A 6,796-nucleotide genomic window follows, 5' to 3' on the forward strand; every position below is an offset into this window, starting at 1 on the left:
AGGTCACGTTGGCATGAGAAACCTTGACAAGCTTATTAAAGGAAATCATATCCTTGGAGTTAACGATGTCATATTTGATAAGGATAGACTTTGCAGTGCTTGTCAAGCAGGTAAACAGGTTGGAGGAAGGCATCCCGTGAAGAACATCATGACCACAAGAAGGCCACTCGAGCTACTTCATATGGATCTTTTTGGTCCCAACGCCTACAAGAGTCTCGGTGGAAATTCTTTTGGTCTAGTTATAGTTGATGATTTTTCAAGATTTACGTGGGTGTTCTTTCTTAATGACAAGTCGCAGGTACAGAAGATCTTCAGAAACTTCGCTAGGAAGGCCCAAAATCAGTTTGACGTGAAGATCAAGAAGGTTCGGAGTGACAACGGAACGGAGTTCAAGAACGCAAATGTGGACACCTTTCTTGACGAAGAAGGGATTTCACACGAGTTCTCGGCTACGTACACACCTCAACAAAATGGAGTTGTTGAGAGGAAGAACCGGACGCTCATCGAAATGGCAAGAACGATGCTTGATGAATACAAGACGCCGAAGCACTTTTGGGCAGAAGCGGTTGAGAAGCTCGTCACGCAACAAATCGCCTATATCTTCACAAGCTACTCGGCAAGACGGCATACGAGCTTCTCACCGGTAACAAACCCCAAGTTGGATACTTTTGAGTATTCGGCTCAAAGTGCTACATTCTTGATAAGCATCATCGTTCAAAGTTTGCTCCTAAATCTCATGAAGGTTTTCTACTTGGTTATGGCTCAAACTCTCACACTTACCGTGTCTACAACAATTTCACCCGAAAGGTTGAAGAGACAGTAGATGTGAAGTTTGATGAATCTAATGGCTCGCAAGTAGAGCAATTGCCAATTGATGTAGGAGACAAAGACCCTTCAGAAGCAATCCAAGACTTTTCCATTGGCAAAATTCGTCCAACGGAGGTGAAGGAGAGTACTTCATCCGTCCAAGTGGAAGCTTCTACTTCACGACAAGGTGAACCAAGAATCGACACGGAAGCATCCACAAGTGGGACACACCAAGATGAAGAAGACAAGGAAATGCATCAAGACGAACATCAACAACCTCTTTCTCCACCACGACAAGAGAACGACGACGTCAATAATGAAGAAGGCCAAGAAGAAGAACAAGATGAAGAAGATGTTCAACGAAGACCCAAGCAAAAGCTCTCACGAGTTTGAGCAAGAATTGCCAAAGATCATCCCGTCGAGCAAATCCTCAATGATATACAAACCGGGAGAATCACTCGCTCAAAAACTCGTTTAGCTAACTTTTGTGCAAACTATTCATTCATCTCTAGCATTGAACCTATGAAGGTTGAAGAAGCATTGGAAGATCCGGATTGGATAAACTCTATGCATGAAGAGCTAGACAATTTTGAGAGAAACCAAGTTTGGACATTGGTTGAGAAGCCCGACAACAACCACAACATCATTGGTACCAAATGGGTGTTTCGCAACAAGCAAGATTAAGATGGACAAGTGGTTCGCAAAAAAGCACGTCTTGTCGCCCAAGGGTACACACAAGTCGAAGGTATGGACTATGGTGAGACATATGCTCCCGTTGCTAGACTTGAGTCCATTCGCATCTTACTTGCCTATGCTAATCACCATAATATCACCTTGTACCAAATGGACATTAAAAGTGCTTTTCTAAATGGTGAAATAGAGGAGGAAGTTTATGTCAAACAACCTCCCGGCTTTATCAATCCTAAGAAACCAAATCATGTTTACAAACTTCACAAAGCTCTCTATGGTCTTAAACAAGCTCCTAGAGCATGGTATAAATGCTTGACCAAGTTCCTTATTACAAGTGGTTTTGATATTGGTAAAATTGATTCTACTCTTTTTACTAAAAGGTTTAATGGAGAACTATTTTTATGCCAAATTTATGTCGATGATATCATATTTGGTTCAAGTAACCCTCTCTTTAGTGAAAAGTTTGGAAAGCTAATGTCAGAGAAGTTTGAGATGTCTATGATGAGTGAACTCAAATTCTTTCTCGGTTTGCAAATCAAGCAAACTAAGGAAGGTACATTTGTCTCTCAAACGAAGTACACCAAGGACTTATTCAAGAAGTTCAATATGCAAGAATGCAAAGGTATGTCTACACCCATGCCTACTAGTGGACATAATGATTTGACCAAAGATGGTGAACCGGTTGATCAAAAGGTTTATCTCTCTATGATTGGTTCATTGTGATACCTATGTGCTTCACGTCCCGATATTATGCTAAGTGTGTGCATGTGTGCACGATATCAAGCTGCTCCTAAAGAATGTCATCTTAAGGCTGTGAAAAGGATAGTGAGATATCTAATCCATACACCAAATTTTGGCATTTGTATCCTAAGAGGTCTTCTTTTGATCTTGTTGGCTATTCCGACTCGGATTATGCCGGAGACAAGGTTGATAGAAAGTCCACTTCGGGTACTTGTCAATTTCTTGGTAGATCTCTTGTGTCTTGGTCTTCCAAGAAACAAAACTCGGTATCCTTATCCACCGCCGAAGCGGAATACATTGCCGCTGGTTCATGTTGTGCTCAATTACTTTGGATGACCCAAACTCTTAAAGATTATGGGATCTATGTGAAACATGTTCCACTACTTTGTGACAATGAAAGTGCTATCAAAATTGGTCATAATCCTGTACAACATTCTTGAACTAAGCATATTGAAGTTCGTCATCATTTCATTCGAGATCATGTTGCTAAGGGTGACATTGATCTTAAGCATGTTCGCACCGATAAGCAATTAGCGGATATATTTACTAAACCTCTTGATGAGAAAGTGCTTTGCAGGTTAAGAGGAGAATTGAACATCATTGATGCTTCGAACTTGGAGTAGAAACTCCATTGGATACATGCAAGACATGAGCTTATGACTAATCCATGATATATCTCTTATGATAACTATCTTATGTCTTGGATATATTTGCACCTTGCATGTTGTCTAACCCATGTAGGTGCTTGATTGAATCTAATTCCATGAGATTGCGACTCACTCACATCTTGAGCAATCTCTACATCACCAAGACTCTACACAATGGTGGTTGAAGACAAGGAAGCACAAAACCATTCAAACATATCCTTTGACAAATTCTATGTTGAGCTTCATGATTGTCATTTTTGGATACACAAGTGCTCTTCCTTGCAAGAACTAACCCATGTAGGTAGATGAACTCAAACTCCAAGTGGTGCTCCCAACTCTTGATGAGCTACATCAACCTTGAGCACCCACACAAGTTCAACTACATGAGCAAGAACCACACCACCACCCAAGGTATGTTATTCCATCTTAGAGAAGCTTTACTCCAAGACATGAGTCAAAGAAACTCAACAAGATGTGAATACATCAAGATGCTTAAACGAAAAATGGTAACCCCATTTTGAGCTTAAACGATGAGTATGACCTATGATCAAGTGTTCTCACTTGACTCCTAAGTCAATATACTCTAACATAGGTGACTATGTCACTGCCCAACTCTAGATGAAGTTCTCTTGTGTTCTTTCCTGTGTTATTGCATTTGTCTCATGCATGTTTATTTTATTTCTCTTTTTCAAAAAAAAACTTCATCTAGATCTTTCAGTTTCTTCTCTTTTCTCTTTGTTTCTGTTCTGCAGTTTCTGCATTCAATTCCTTGCAAATCCTTCAGGTAATTCATTGCAAATCTTTGTGAGATCCTACATGTCTAGTGAGCTGAAGTGACAAATGTTTTTCTCTGTGTAAACTCGGTTTCACCGACTTGTAATTTTCGGTCCAACCGAATCCTTTCGGTACCACCGAAACATTCCACTCGGTGCCACCGACTTCGCAACAGGAAAAACAATTTGCCACTTGTTCTATATTTCTTCTGATCCAGCTCTACTCAATGAATCTTGTCCTCTTCAAGCATCACAGTTTTATCCATTGCTTTGTGCTGAGTCTCAAGGACCAAACCTATACGATGGATTCCAGAAAGCCCTTCTTGTAAATTGATGTCAAAGGGGGAGAGAGAGATCACATCAAAGCTTGTAGGAGAGAGAGATCACATCAAGGGAGAGAAAAAGTCTCAAGGACCAAACCTACAAGAGAGAAAGTATTAAGGGGGATAGAGAGACTTACAGGGGGAGAGAATACTCAAGGATCCCAGATGTCCCAGATGCTTGATGCTTGATGTTCAAGAGGAGAGATGTCACATGTCTTTTTAGGGGGAAAGACATGTTCATTTGTATCTTTCAGCTCTGATTTGCTGTTCCTTATCTTCTCCCAATATCCCATGTAAGATTCTGGGGGAGCAAGACACCTAAGGGAAAGAAATCAGTCAAATTCATTGCATATCTTTATTCTTGGGGACATGTTGAATCCAATGTGGTACCTTGTACTCACTCTCTACATGTCATCCCAGTCTTGGTATTCTTGTGGTTTCTTTTGTTTGCTCTGGCTAGTGGATGTACCTGTGTTATCTAACTTTGTTTGTGCAGGTTCATTCCATCCTAAGCCAACTCAAGACCATAAGGTAAGTATATGCATCAAAATCATGAGTATGAGGAGTTCTTACTTATGTACATACTGTTTGCAAGAAGGACTCATGAGCATGAAGGTATTTTCCTTGATAATCTTTTGCTCTGATGCATATGGCCAAGATACATGTAACACATTGCCTACTCTGTCATGGTTATACTCTCACATGCCTCTATATTTTATATTTACATGAGTGCATACATGTAGGGGGAGCCTATGCTTGTTACATGTCCTTCCAAAGCTTTACTTCTTGTTCTTTATATCTTTATCTAAAGCTTTGATGTATGTTGTCATCAATTACCAAAAAGGGGGAGATTGAAAGCACAAGTGCTCCCTAGGTGGTTTTGATAATTGATGACAACATATCTCTTATTGGACTAACATTTCTATCTAGCATGTTTCAGATAAGTTCAACAATGGAGTGGCATGGACTAAAGGTTGTGGGAACTCTTTCAAGATGCTAAGGACAAAGGATTGGTTAAAGCTTCAAGCTCAAGACTCTTCATTTTACATTTTAGTGATCCAAGATCACATTGAGTCCATAGGAAAAGCCAATACTATCAAGGAGGGATGAGGTGTTGCTTAATGAGCCTCTTGCTTCATGTGCTTAATGATATGCTCCAAAATCCTCAGCTACTTTCCCACTTCCACATATGACCTAAACCCAAAGCCAAACTCGGACCTACCGATTATTCCTATCCGGCGCCACCGAGTTTCACCTGTCATAAGCCACTGCCAAACCCTAGCAATTCGGTTCTACCGATAGGGATCTCGGTCTCACCGAGATGGGATTGCAAACTCTCTGTTTCCTTTTTGTAACTTTTCGGTCTCACCGAAAGAGCGAATCGGTCCCACCGAGATTGCAGTGTAAACTCTCCGTTTCCTTTTTGTAACTTTTCGGTCTCACCGAAAGAGCAAATCGGTCCCACCGAGTTTACCTGACCAACTCTCTGGTTAGCTTATTACCAAACTCGGTCTCACCGAGTTTGTGTAATCGGTCTCACCGAGATTACGTTATGCCCAAACCCTAACCATATCGGTCCTACCGAGTTGCATGTCAGTCCCACCGAAAATCTCTAACGGTCACTAGGTTTACCTTTTCGGTCCGACCGAGTTTGTTGATTCGGTCCCACCGAGATTGGAAAACTGTGTGTAACGGTTGGATTTTGTGTGGAGGCAATATATACCCCTCCACCTCCTCTTCATTCGTGGAGAGAGCCATCAGAACACATACACAATTCCAACTCATATGTTCTGAGAGAGAACCACCTACTCATGTGTTGAGACCAAGATGTTCCATTCCTACCATATGAATCTTGATCTCTAGTCTTCCCCAAGTTGCTTTCCACTCAAATCTTCTTTCCACAAAATCCAAATCCTATGAGAGAGAGTTGAGTGTTGGGGAGACTATCATTTGAAGCACAAGAGCAAGGAGTTCATCATCAACACACCATTTGTTACTTCTTGGAGAGTGGTGTCTCCTAGATTGGCTAGGTGTTACTTGGGAGCCTCCGACAAGATTGTGGAGTTGAACCAAGGAGTTTGTAAGGGCAAGGAGATCGCCTACTTCGTGAAGATCTACCGCTAGTGAGGCAAGTCCTTCGTGGGCGATGGCCATGGTGGGATAGACAAGGTTGCTTCTTTGTGGACCCTTCGTGGGTGGTTGCTTCTTCATGGACCCTTCGTGGGTGGAGCCCTCCGTGGACTCGCGCAACCATTACCCTTCGTGGGTGGAGCCCTCCGTGGACTCGCGCAACCGTTACCCTTCGTGGGTTGAAGTCTCCATCAACGTGGATGTAGGATAGCACCACCTATCCGAACCACGGGAAAAACATCCATGTCTCCAATTGCGTTTGAATTCTCCAAACCCTTCCCCTTACATTCTTGCAAGTTGCATGCTTTACATTCCGCTGCTCATATACTCTTTGCATGCTTACTTGATATGTATTGTGTATGTTGAAATTGTGCCTAAAACTCCACTCAAACCAAAAAGGCCTAAAAATTGCAACTTTAGCACTAAGTGTCTAATCACCCCCCCCTCTAGACACATCTACTTCTAGATCCTACAAGAGGTGTTGCTTAATGAGCCTTTTGCTTCATGTGCTTAGTGATATGCTCCAAAATCCTCAACTACTTTCCACATCCACATATGACCTAAACCAAAAGTCAAACTCGGCCCCACCGATTCTTTCTATCCGGAGCCACCGAGTTTCACATATCATAGCCACTGCCACAAACCCTAGCAATTCGGTCTCACCGATAGGGATCTCGGTCTCACC

The sequence above is a fragment of the Triticum urartu genome, chromosome 2 (genome assembly GCF_003073215.2).
Source record: "Triticum urartu cultivar G1812 chromosome 2, Tu2.1, whole genome shotgun sequence".
Lineage (NCBI taxonomy): Eukaryota > Viridiplantae > Streptophyta > Magnoliopsida > Poales > Poaceae > Triticum > Triticum urartu.